The following is a 13,385-nucleotide window of genomic DNA, read 5'->3' on the forward strand; positions in this document are numbered from 1 at the left end:
ATCAGCCCACGTTCATTACATTTCTCTTTGATGCAAAATCTGGAAATCTTGGTCAGGCAGCTCTGCTTATTAGTGGGTTCTTAATAACCCACTTTTATTAAAATTCATCTGATGGATCCAAAATATATTTGATCTTAGCAAAAAGTACCCTTATCAGTCCTGAAATGACACTGCTCAAAAGTGACTAGTGTTAACAGCCAAGTCTCTAGAACCAGAAAGATGTATGTTTAAATCCTCAATCCATCACTTTCTAGCCATGCTGTCATGTCCAACTCATTCTTATTAAACAATATCTCACTAAGCACACTAGACTGTAGGAATGGACACAGATAGGGCCTTACCTTTTCTGGCTTTATTCCTGTGAGGCAGCAGTGGACACTAACATATCTGTCACTCCAGTTAATGTAAAGGTTTAACTGGTACAAGTGCTGTGCAGGCAGGTCCCTGAAACAATGAGAGCACCCAGGAGAAGGCTTTGCTTTAGTTACAAAGGTCAGGAAAGGTTTCCCCTAGGGAGGGACTGAGATCAGAAGCATGAGTGGGCAGTAAGTGGGCAAAGTAAGGATGATCTGGCATTCCTGGCAAATATGTGGTGCAGAGGAACCTTGACATTGGCCAGTACAAGACGCTGAGTCTTTGCAGTGCAGAGCAGAGAGGAGGGGCACGCCGTGAGGTCAGAGAAATGGAAAGAAGACTGTGGCCATGGTGAGGAGGTTTGTCCTCATTCTAAGGAGGACTGGGAGGTATGGGGCATGGTCTGACTTATGTGGAGGACAGACTGGAGACAACATGGACACACAGACACACAGGTGGTAATCCATAGAAGGGCTGCAGTAATCCACAGGGCCAGGAGGTAATCCACAGAAAGGCTGCAATGAGAATTTCAATGGAAATAAAAAACAGAAGCTAAGGGATATTTAAGAACTAAAATCAGCAGGGCTGAATGGTAAGTTGGATATGAGAAGTGAGAAAGAAAGGGATAAACCAGAGCTCACTCATAGGACTTTGGCTTGTGTGACTGGATAGGTGGTGGCACCATTTTCTAAAAACCAGAATGGAAGAAGGAGCAGACTAGTGACTTAAACCTCATAGCCTCAGTTTTCTCATCTGTAAAATGGGAATAGTCCTACATATATCACAATGCTTTTGAAAGCATTAGAAAATATTCCTAGAAAATGAAGCCTCCATACAAAGCGGTGTATGATTCTCCCCCAAATAAATGGGACCTATTCTTATAGGCTTCTTTTTCTTGATCTGATTGGAAACTCAGGATCTCAGATATTCATTTCTTTTCATCCTCTTCTCTGATGGTTCTACCAAATTGCTGGTTTACTGATCTCATCACCCTAAACAACGTATAGTACTCCATACTAGTCAAATAGGCAAGTTGGCAATTGCTCTTCTGAACAAATTACTGTAAATGTCACTGCTACAGTGCAGCTCATAGTGGCTCACTTGGCTGTTCAAGGGAAAAAATCTTGCAAATGCAGCTCTTATTACTTGCCAAATGTTCATGCACAAATGCATTTATTTTACCAAGAGCGTAGTGTTGGGTCAATTAAGGAGAATGGGAAAACACCACTCACAATTGAAGAGGCAAAATAGCATACATACAGCACTCCAGAGCTTGAAAACCCCTTCATATACACTATACCAATGGTACCTCACACTGACTGTGGAGAGGCTGAGGGGACGAGAAAGGGCAGGTATATTCATGATTATTTTGACAAGTAAGGTTAACTTAGACAAAGTAACTTGCTCCAGGTCACAACACAAGAAAGTAATACATTTCTGTGATGAAAATACAAGTTTTGGGGCTTCTGATTTTATCATGTGTCTATCAAAATCCCTCACCTGCCAACGTTAAACCATACAATGTAGAACATAAAAACCCTACAGCCTCTGAAACAGAGGAGAGGGGCAAGATCAAAACTCATTTGAACTTTCAAAATCATATTCTATCAATTCATTATTAGTCCACTATTATCATTGTGGTCGTCATTAACAGACAAGACGTGTTGAGCAACTACTACCTCCCAGACCAAATATAAAGCACTTCATCTGTGCTGTTTCACTGAACCTTTACTTTCAACAAAGGTGCTCTTAAAAATCAGAATTATGAAAGTACAGATGAGAAAATGGAAGCCGAGAAGGCTTGAGTTGCCTAAACCTGCTTCTAAATCCTAGCCTTTTTCCAAGGCCACTCTACTAGACTTGCTTCTGTGAAATCTATTGTATTCATAGTCAAATACCAATAAGGCCAAGATGATGACTACTTTTGAGTTCTTCTGGGTTTTGGGGAAAATTTAAACAATGTCTCCCATTCTCCTGAAAGCATTTAATGTATTTGGCCGATTCGATAAGCGAACAGGCATGAACGCTTATCTGAGATGATACCACTCTAGTTTCACTGAAACAGTACATTTTGTGTAGAATATTTCTATCTCAAATGCTGATCCTCATTCTGTTACTTGCTGGCTGTATATCGTTGGACAAGTGGCTTAGCAGCTCAGACACTCAATTTAGTAGTCTGTGAAGTGGGGTTGACGATAGTTCCAATAGTAAAATAAAAGTGGAACCATCTGCAGAAAGCACTTGACATGGTTTCTAGAACATGGTTAGTAAGCCACACATATTAACTATGATTATTTTTTATTTTGATGATGTTTGTGACCACAGAATAGAGGTTAGCTACATTCTACAGAGAGGAAACTCGTTCTAAGATATAAAGTGTTTTGTGTAATTTCATCCAGCTTGATAGAACAAAGATAAGGAAGCACGTCTCCTAAATGTGACAGAGAAAATTTTTGTTAGTAAAATCTCCAGCAACTCTCTGAGGAGGTGGGTCTTGGTAGCTGGAGAATTCTGAAAGTAGAAGTGGGGAGAAGCTAAACTGCTCATCAGAAAGGGATGAGACATCAAGAGACCTGAGAATGATTCAGAATTGAGAAGAAAGAAGGGCAGGGGAGAGGGAGAATATGTTCAAAGGGATTTGAGAAATTTGCTCCCCACACACAATGTAAACTCCCTCTCCCTTCAACCTTCGGAATCATTATGAAAATCTGAACTATATACAAATGCCTATGTGTCTACAAACTAAAAAAGAGCTAACCCCTGTATAAACATGATAAGGATGAAAACAGTGCCTACAAGGGCAGACTCCTTCTAGGCATCTCAGGGGAAAGCAATGGGCCCCATGCTGTATGTTGGGTGAGAAAGAGGAGAGGTTTTATGGAATTAGGTTGTGTTTATGGAATTAGATTGTATTTATTAGGTGTGGCTAAAGGCAAAAAGAGGGAGTGGGGGAGATAATCACCCAATTCTGCACGATCTGAGAAAATCCGAGAAACAGTTTTTGTTTCCAGGATACCATTCTTAGTATAACCGGCTTATAAAGTAGACATATATTGTTCATTCATAAAGCTGGCCAGCCAACCTGCCCCAATGCCTAGAGGAGAATGACACAGGTACACACTCCCTGACAACCGTTGGAGGAACATGAATGATTGAGAAAGGAGATAACAGAGTTAGAACTGGCGAATTTTCATGACTATTTTTAGTTGGCTTTCACCATCCTAATGAGCAGCGAACCAGGGATTTCCTTATGGCACACTGGAGAATAATGTAATCCCCTTAGTTCTGTCCTTTGCTTTTTGCCAAAAATAGAACTGATACAAAACAGGATCTGTATCAGCTGCATGTTTGCTGAGATTCAAACACTTGGATTATTGTGCTCAAAAATCCCATTTGCTGAGATATTGTTTGCCTTCATATATTTTGGCCTGGGCATAGCAATAATTTCTTCCACCTGCTGGCAGAAGGTAGCAAGAGAGATGGAGAGAAGATGCAAGGGCAGCAGGTGGTCAAATAAAACTATATTAAGAAAGCTGGTTTCCCTTCTTAGGAGACTGAATAAATACATCTGTGCCATGCTCCTCTGGAAGAGGCAGTCTCCCGGATGTTCCATTTATTTCCTTCTCTACCTAGGCCTACCCAACCCATTCAAAATGTACCATATACAGAGCTAGGCAGAGTGAAAAAAAGATAAATGACGTCAAACAATCTGGATGTGAGCCCCAACTTTTCCCATCCATTAATTGTGGGATTGTAAATGGAACCCTTTCTCCCACCTATGAAATAAGGCTGAGTTGTTGTTGTTGTTGTTTGAGATGGAGTCTCACTCTCTCACCCAGGCTGGAGTGCAGTGGCACGACCTCGGCTCACTGCAACCTCTGCCTCCTGGATTCAAGCGATTCCCCTGCTTGAGCCTCCTTGGTGGCTGTCATTACAGGCGCACACAACCGGACCCGGCTAATATTTTTGTATTTTTAGTAGATATGGGGTTTCATCATGTTGGCCAGACTGGTCTTGAACTCCGGATCTCAGGTGACCCACCCTCCTTGGCATCCCAAAGTGCTGGGATTACAAGCGTGAGTCACCGTGCCCAACCAAGGGTATGAGTATTTTCAATGAGTTTTGTCAATACATTATGCAAGTACTCTGTATGTTCCTGTGAATATCCATTAACATGCACAGACAAGAATCCCAGATGTGTCTTTTAAAAGATTAGACTTTAAGCAGCTCAGCTAAGTATGGTGCCAGATTCATCCAAGAAGCACACACGTTTGTCTTCCTTTGGAGACCAGTTGTTTCAACTATTGGCCGGACAGCAGTCACAGCACAGCCAGCTTTGAACCACCAGCACGGAGACACAGGGTAACAGTCTTGTTCAGGAATTCAGCAAGGTCCCGACCTGCCCACAGAATCTCAACAACCAGCTATGGAAAATGACCTGAGCAGGCACATCTGCCTCCCCTTGTTCACACTTAACTTTTGTTATTTAGGAGTATGTTTCAACTCCACATGTGACCTGGAAAAAAATGCTGTGTAGCAGGAGACTGCTCTGTAACGTTTCCATTTACTACAACTGGTGTGAGTTAATTTGCCAAGTTCATCAGGTAGACATGGCAACTGGATTTCCAGAAGCTACCAGAGGGTTTGCAAAATTATGTCTGTGGGTAAAATATGTTCCACGCCTGTTTTGGGAAGGCTCGCGAACTAAAAATGATTTGACCATTATTAAATAATTGAAAAATTAAAAAAAAAACATTTCTTGATATGTGAAAATTATACGAAATCAAAATGTAGTATATATAAATAAAGATTTAGTGGCACACAGCCCCACTCATTGGTTAATACGTTGCTACAACAGCAGAGTTAGGTAATTGCTAGAGAGACCATGTGAGCCACAAAGTCTAGAATTTTTACCATCTATTCTTTTACAAAAAACATTTGCTGGCCCCTGAGCTACAGCACATTACTGTGCAGAGGCTACAAGCCCACTTACCTCTCAGTGTGAGACAACACAAAACTCCCTTTCATTCTGGCCTGACCCTCCTTCTTAGCCTCTTACAAACTTAATGCCTCATTCCTGCCTGTTTTCTAAATGTATTTGTAACTGTCTTCACACCATCTCCCTTTTCAAAAGCCTTCTAAATACAGTTGGCCCTCCATATCTATGTGTTCTGCACTGTGGATTTAACCAACTGTGAATAGAAAATATTTAAAAATATTGCTCGTGTACACAACATCTATAGTTTTCTTGTCATTATTTCCTAAACAATAGAGTATGACAACTATTTGCATAGCATTTACACTGTATTAGGTATAATAAGCAATATAGAGATGATTTAAAGTACATGGGGGATATACGAAGGTTACATGGAGATACTGTGCCATTGATATCAGGGATTTGAGCATTCATGAATTTTGGCATTCAGGAGGCCTTGGAATCAATCCCCCACAGATACTGAGGGATTACTGTATTTTAATAATCGGGGGAAAAATGTATTTTTAATATACCAATATTTTTCTGTCATTCACAGAAGAAAGCCACAGTAGTTGTGATAAGTATACCAGGGAATTCACACCTGGCCCCTGCCTGCCTGTCACTTGTGGAGCAAGCCTCCTGAAGCTCAGCTCCCCATACTGTGCCATGCCCTTTATCTTCACCTACAGCTTAAGAGCCCCTCCACTTTCCTACAACCTCAATCAGAAGATCATGTTTTGTTCACCAGTTTTTTCCCCAGAACACATACTTTTTAATAAACTTCTACAGTGAGATATGATGATACCTTGAAACTATTCACCTGCATGTCTAGCCTGTCCCACCATCTCCACCCACGAATGAGTTACACAATGTTAGAAACCACATTTTCTTCATCTTCATGACTCCAGTACTTGGCCTCAGGAAAAACATAAGATGGGTTCATAGAGTTAATAATAATAATAGATTTGAGTAGTTTGATTGTCATTTTAATCTCAGTGGTTTAAAGCACAGTTTTAAAAATAAAAAAATAGCCATAGACATAATATGTGCCTTTACAGATTCATCCTGAGTGGCTCTGAGTCTTTGATAAGCCACTTAACTTCTCTAAGACACAAATTTCTCATTTGTTAAAAGATAAGGAGGAGTCCTACTTGACCAACTTTAACCACTTCATGGGTGAGCGTTGTAATCCTAAATATGACAATCAGCATGAATTTTCTAAGACCATACATTCGCATTTCTAAAAAATATTAGTTTAAAAAGTACTTCCATAACCAAGGTAGTTTACACTGGCAAAAAAAAATGAGGTCTAAATCACATAATGTCAGTAAAAGCTCTTTATAAGTTGTAAAGCCTACATGTGAAATAATGTGGCTTTTAGTTTCTATTATAATAACCACCTGGCATAGCTGAAAAGATCACAGCCTAGCCTGACAGATAGAAGAGGCTGTTTTCAGGGCTCCTAATGCATTGGAGAGTAAAAGGTAATTTTATTTTCATGATAATGATACTGCCTTTCTGCTCCCTCTACTTCAGCTTTTTTTATGAGGAAATAAAACATCTTACAAGCGCATGGACACTTAGATTTTTAAAAGACTTCCGCATCCATTATCTCTTTTAATCCTCAGGACCATCCCCACTTTGCAGATTGGAAATCTATTCTTCAGAACTGGAAGTGACTTGCCTTGTAGCAAGTGAGAGAGAGTTGGACTTCAAACTGAGGTCCTCAGGTGACAAGTTTTCTACCTTGCCATCAGACCAAAAGCCCATAGCATTAGAGTCGTTGAAATCATTCTAATGTCTTTAGAGGTTAAGAAGCTGAGACCAAGAGATTTCAAATGATCTCAGATCACAAAATTAAGGAGAGTTTTAGAAACCCAGAATGCCTCCCTTGCCTCTAGATAATTATATATTATCTTTCATAATATCCAGCCTCAAAGATGGCCCCCAGTGATTCCCCACCTACTATTCACACTCTTGTATAATTTTTTCTTACACTGAAGACGGCTGACTTGCATAACCAACAGGATATAGTGGCAATGGCAATGTGTGGCTTCTGAGGCTAGGTCATAAAAAACATTGTGGCTGTTGTCTTGCTCTCTCAAAATATGTGCTCTGCAGGAAGGCAGATACAAGGTTGTGAGGACAATCAAGACACTTCATAGGGCTCCTAAGTGTCCAGGGAGCAAGGACATCTTGCCAAGAGACAGTACCACCTTTCCAGCTATGTGAATCAGCAATGGATCGTCTGGTCTCATTAACAATCCTGTTTAAACCTTCAGAGATTGCAGTTCTTGCCAACCTCTTGACTATAACTCTATGGCAGACCCTGAGCCAGAACTGCCCAGCTAAATCACTCCTGATTCCAAACACACAGAAACTGTATCATAATAAGCATTTCTTGCTGCTTAAGTCACTTAGTTTTTGAGGAGATTTATTATGCAATAATAAGTAACTCACATATTTTCTGTTACAGACACTAGGCTCTTCAAGGTGTATGCACATTCTCCTTTTTTCTCCTGATTTCAGGCTTCTTTTCCCAAAACAATCACAAATCCCCTTGTCATCAGTTCCCTAAACTCATTGTCCAGGATATTAATCAAATGAGAGAAGGTACTTCAATGATCTGCTTCACTATGGTCTTCACCCAGCTGCCCCAGGAGTTTTCCATTTTGTCCCAAAGCTTTTTCTCATCATATACTCATGTTGAAAGCCTGAGATAAGGTTGACTAGTGGTGTGACTGTCACAGGCTTTATATCTGCTAAGAAACATCTAATAAGATCTGAGCTACACCTGATTGAAAAATTGGACCTAGAAATGATGGGATCAGGGAACTCAATTATACTCTTGTTTATTTAACTCAGATTCCATGTTTCTCTCTTTCAATCTTTCTACCATTCTCCTGTCCTGTATGATTTAATATCCTTATTACTGAGAAACCAAAACCATAGAAACTGATTAACTATAAATGTGCTCATTCTTTATAGAAATAATGTATCTATAAATCAGAACCCTTTATTTTTCCAAAAAAAGTAAACTGTGAAACCACAAGCTCCTTCTGCCAACGACCAGTTCATTTCTGCAACTCCCAGGACCAAAAGGAATAACAGGTGAAAATCCTGAACTCATCCCATGTCTGCCCTAGGAAAACCCAGGATACCTGTCTAGAGGAAGGAAACAAGATACTAGCCAGCCTATCAGGGGATTGCTTTCCGTCCCAGCTTTATGGTCAGCAGTAAACATTATCAAGTTTTTTGCAGTGGGGATAGAGAAGAGGGGCCGGCAACACCCTCCAGGAGACCCTCTAGGATGCCACAGGAAAACAGACAGCACTCCTTTTGAACCACTGCCCTAGTCAAGGGGGAACCAGGAATTTAGGAAGAACCCAGCCTATCTAGGGTGGACCAACATAAATGCCATGAAAAAGGAGCATCTGGAAGTCTGAAAATAACCAGAACAGAGAAAGAGAATAGAAGGAACAGAGAAGGTCACCAACATGTATCATCCATCTATGGTGGGCCTGGTACTCTGCTGAGTGATGGATACTTAGAATCTTATTTAAGTCTCCCAACTGCATAGGGTTAAGAGCATCTGCTTTGGCAGGCGCCTAACTTCAAACTCTCTCTCTGGTGGTATAATATTGAGAAAGCCATTTGACCTCTCTTAGTCTCCGTTTCCTTCCATGTAAAGCAGGGTAGTGGTTAGTAATACCAGAAGACACACTTTACAAAATGAGTATCTTTAGTATCATCATGAGGGAGAAATAAAATAATTGCAAGTGCTTCTCAAACTTTCCAGAGCATACAAATTACTCAGAAAATTTGATTAGATGAATATTTTTGTTCATTCAATCAGAATCTCTAGGTAATTTCGGGTTTGGCCTGAGAGTCTACATTTCTTGCAAGCATCCAGGAAATGCTAATGCTGCTGGCCTAAGGACTATATTTTGGGTAGTGAGGATATAAAACACTCATAGCCTTCAGTGATTATTATTGGTATTAATATGCTAACATGATCTCCCTAGCAAGAGCAGCAGAGCTGGTAAGTGGCAGAGCCAGGGTACAAATTCAGGACTAACTCTCCTCCTCTTCCTCCATCCTTATTTACCTCTCAAAAGGAGCCGGATATGGTTGGAACAGAGATAAGCCATTTCTATTCCATTTCTTCAGTTATCTCCCTGTCCACTGACTTCGTGTGACATTTCAACCCTGATATCTCAAAGTCTCCGGAAAGTGCAGCAAAGACGTTTTGAATGCACTGCATCCTCCATCATATTCTCTCATACTGAGGACTTTCTGGGTTGCCCAGAAAACTTCTGTCAGCAAAGACAGATTCAATCAAAAAAATGAAAATTGAGGCTTAATACAGCCTGAGGATAAAAGAGATTAACTAGGAGATGGGAGATTAACCCCCTGGGCTACATCTCAGAGACAAGCAGGGGCTGACTGTTTCATGTTCATTAGAATTAATTCACCACTGTCTTCCCTCGGAATCACAGGGAGGATGTTCTCTTCTAAGATTCAACAGGCCCGGAGACATGGGCGTGGGGCTTAACTCGCATTGCCTCTCAATGGAGGGTTGGACCTGAACAAGCAGATATTCCGCTTTAGAGAGGGTTGGTAAGGTTGCCAAGATGAGTCTGGCATTATTATTTTATACTTACGGTACCTTTGAGGCAAGAGTGCTTTGCATTTTTAAATTAGTTTATCTTAAAAACACCAGTAGTCATAAAAAAAGAAAGCAGATATCAATTCTGAAAGAGAGAACAAAGTGAGCAATCCTCACATCCAAAACCTTGATGTCAGACACTTTAGAAATTGTGCATATTGGAGCTGGGTGTTGCTGCAGACACATGGGCAGCTAGTTGTGAAGGTTTGAGGCCAAGTGATGTACTTGCAAGCACAGCTAGTTTAAAACTGCACTAATAACGGTTCTGACTGATAACAGGTGCTATTCTGTCCCAGGCACTGTGTTAAGCACTATAAATGCATTGTCACAGTCATCTCTCCAATAATCTTATGGAATATGGCTCTGTTCTCCCTTTTGTACCAAGAATTGGAGTGATGTTACTTCCCTAAGTTTTCATAGGCAGAGGCAGTGCTACAAACAATTATACTTGTTGACGTGAATTGAATCATTTGATTGAAACAAGAGATTCAGCCACTCATCAGAGCACAGAATTTGAGCAAGAATACAAGACAAAAGAGTCTTGTTGTTATTTGCCAATATCAAAGCACTAGCACCCCCAGCCTTTTCTAGTTATACAAACCACTCAACAGAATACAGGTGAGCTTTACTTGTGGGCAGCATACTGGGAGTTCCAACCATTTCTTGATGTGGCTATCATTCCTTAGCAATGGGTCTCTCCTGCTTCCAGTTATGGCCAGTGACGATGTGATGGAATCCTCACAGGACATAGCATCACAAAGCCTGAGTTTGCATTCAGGTAATAAATGTGCCCAGGGAACTTTGGAAAAGTAACTAACTCTTCTGATGCTGTATCCTCTTCTGTAAAATAGGACAAATGCTATTTACTTTAGAGGACTCATGACCTTCAGTGATTATTACTGGAGTTAGTATGTTATGTGATCTCCCTAGCAACAGCAGCAGAGCTGGCAAGTGGCAGAACTAGGGTACAAATTCGGGACTAAAGCTCCCCCTTTTCATTCATCCCTATTTCCCTCTCAAAAGCAGCCAGATATGATTGAAATAGGGATAAGCAATGCCTTCATGGAGTCACGTCTTCAGTCATCTCCCAGCCCAGTGACTTCTTGTATGACATTTCAATCCTGACATCTCAAAGTCTCCAGAAAGCAATTCCAGCAGAGACATTATTGATTCACTGTATCCTCTATCACATTATCTCATATTGTGGACTTTCTGGGTTGCCCAGAAAACTTTTGTCAGCAAAGACAGATTAAATCAAACATAAAAACTGAGGTTTAATTCAGCCTGGGGATGAAAATGGGCAAACAAAATAATACTTCTGAAAGTTACTTTCCCCATGCTGTGCAAATATTAGCTGTTGTCCTTAGAGGAAAATAACTCTTTATCCTTTCCCCTAGAGAAATTCCAAGCCTCAAGCAGTGTTTCGTTTTTAGTTATTATTTGGAAAAAAAAAAAAAAAAACTTCAAGTAATGCATGAATCGTCAGAGCACTTGCTTTCTGCAGGGTCATTTTTTTTTTGTTTCTCCTCTTTCCACTGGCAATGAGGCCTTTTGAAGACTAACAGTTCCCTGATAAGTTAGTTTACCCCTTCATGCCCAACCAGAAGTGTTTTAGAAAGTAAGGAAATCTTCTTTACCTTGAGAAAGGAAAGCTGACATAAAGACATCTCAAAATCATAGGCAACTCGCTTCACACTTTCTTTTTTTGGGACAGAGTTTCACTCTTGTTATCTAGGCTGGAGAAGCAGAGGGGAATGTTGCTGCCCATAGGGAAATACTCTGAATATGGCAAGAGGTGTACACCATGCTCTGATATGGTCACTAATAAAAAAAAGAAAACAATTATATTGAATTAAACATTGCAAGGGGTGAAACCCCCATATGCTTTCAATTATAATGTCAAGGGGGGTGAGGATGACATTTTTGTCAATATGGCAGAGGTGTAACTAGAGCTATCGCCTAATATATAAAAAACAAGAATAACATTATCATTTCCATATGATATGGTTGCTAGTATCATATTACACGACATTTTCAAAATAGCCGGGCCCCAGCAGCTGTGGGCCGAGCCCCCCAGCTAGGGGGTCCCTACGCAGCCAAGGTGGGCCTGGGGGCTGCAACGGGCCCTCTGGTGGGGGCTATGGGCACAGCTCCCTAGCCAGAGACTGCCAAAACAGCCAGGGTGGGCCTGGGAGCTGTGACGAGCCCTCTGGAGGGGGCTTTGGGCACAGCCCCGTAGCCAGGGGGTCTTTAAGCAGCCAGGGTGGGCCTGGGGGCTGCTACGAGGGGGACTGTGGTAATAACATGCTGTGCATAGGTTCATAGTTTGCACCTATTTCTACATGTATACATAGTTTAAATAGTGAACACATATTTGTACACGTGTACACATGGTGTTTTCATGATAAATATATATGAACATAATATGTGCACAATACATATGTACCTAATGCGTACCTAATGTGTGCAATATGTACTTTTTTGTGATATTACACGATATATATATTGCTGTGATTATATATCTTACTGTGATTTTATATATTTTATCACTGATATTTTAAGGAATGTGCATAGTGTACACATTATGTACCTATGCATTCTGTACACATTATAGAAATATAAAGGTACATATTTTACAGACTATGTACATTTTTCTACATGTGTATTGTGTACACCTATGCACAGCAGAGTAAATGTACAGATTTTACCTATTTTATACATTTATTGCAATATGCCAATAAATGTACACATTATGAGTACATTCTGGGACATTATTTTTAGCATATTATATAGAAATTACTCCAGTTACGAAAGTGGGTGTACACAAATGTATGTATATAGTTTATACGTGTATATATTCTGCATATTATGTACTCGTGTACAGAAGGCATATATCTACATTATATGTACATATATGTACATAGTGTACATATGTACATACTGTGCACACATATATACACATGCATATATTGTACATGTGTACATAATGGGTACATGATGTACATGTGCACATATCATAATATGACAATAAATGTAAATGTACATAATGTGTGTAATATGTACATTTATATTGATATTATTTATTACATGTGTATTGTGATTATATATGCTGTTGTGATTATATTATATCATTGTGATATTACAATAAATGTACATATTTTGCACATTATGTACATACCTATCATGTATACATTATGTACTTATAAATATACATATTGTACAGATTATGTACACTTTTTGTACATCTGTATTGTGTACACATATGTACATCACAGTCAATGTACATATGGTACATATTCTGTACGTTGATTGTAATATCCCAATAAGTGTACACATTATGAGTATATTCTGGGATATAATTTTTATTATATTAAATAAAAATTACTT

This window comes from Callithrix jacchus, chromosome 13 (assembly GCF_049354715.1).
Source record: "Callithrix jacchus isolate 240 chromosome 13, calJac240_pri, whole genome shotgun sequence".
NCBI lineage: Eukaryota > Metazoa > Chordata > Mammalia > Primates > Cebidae > Callithrix > Callithrix jacchus.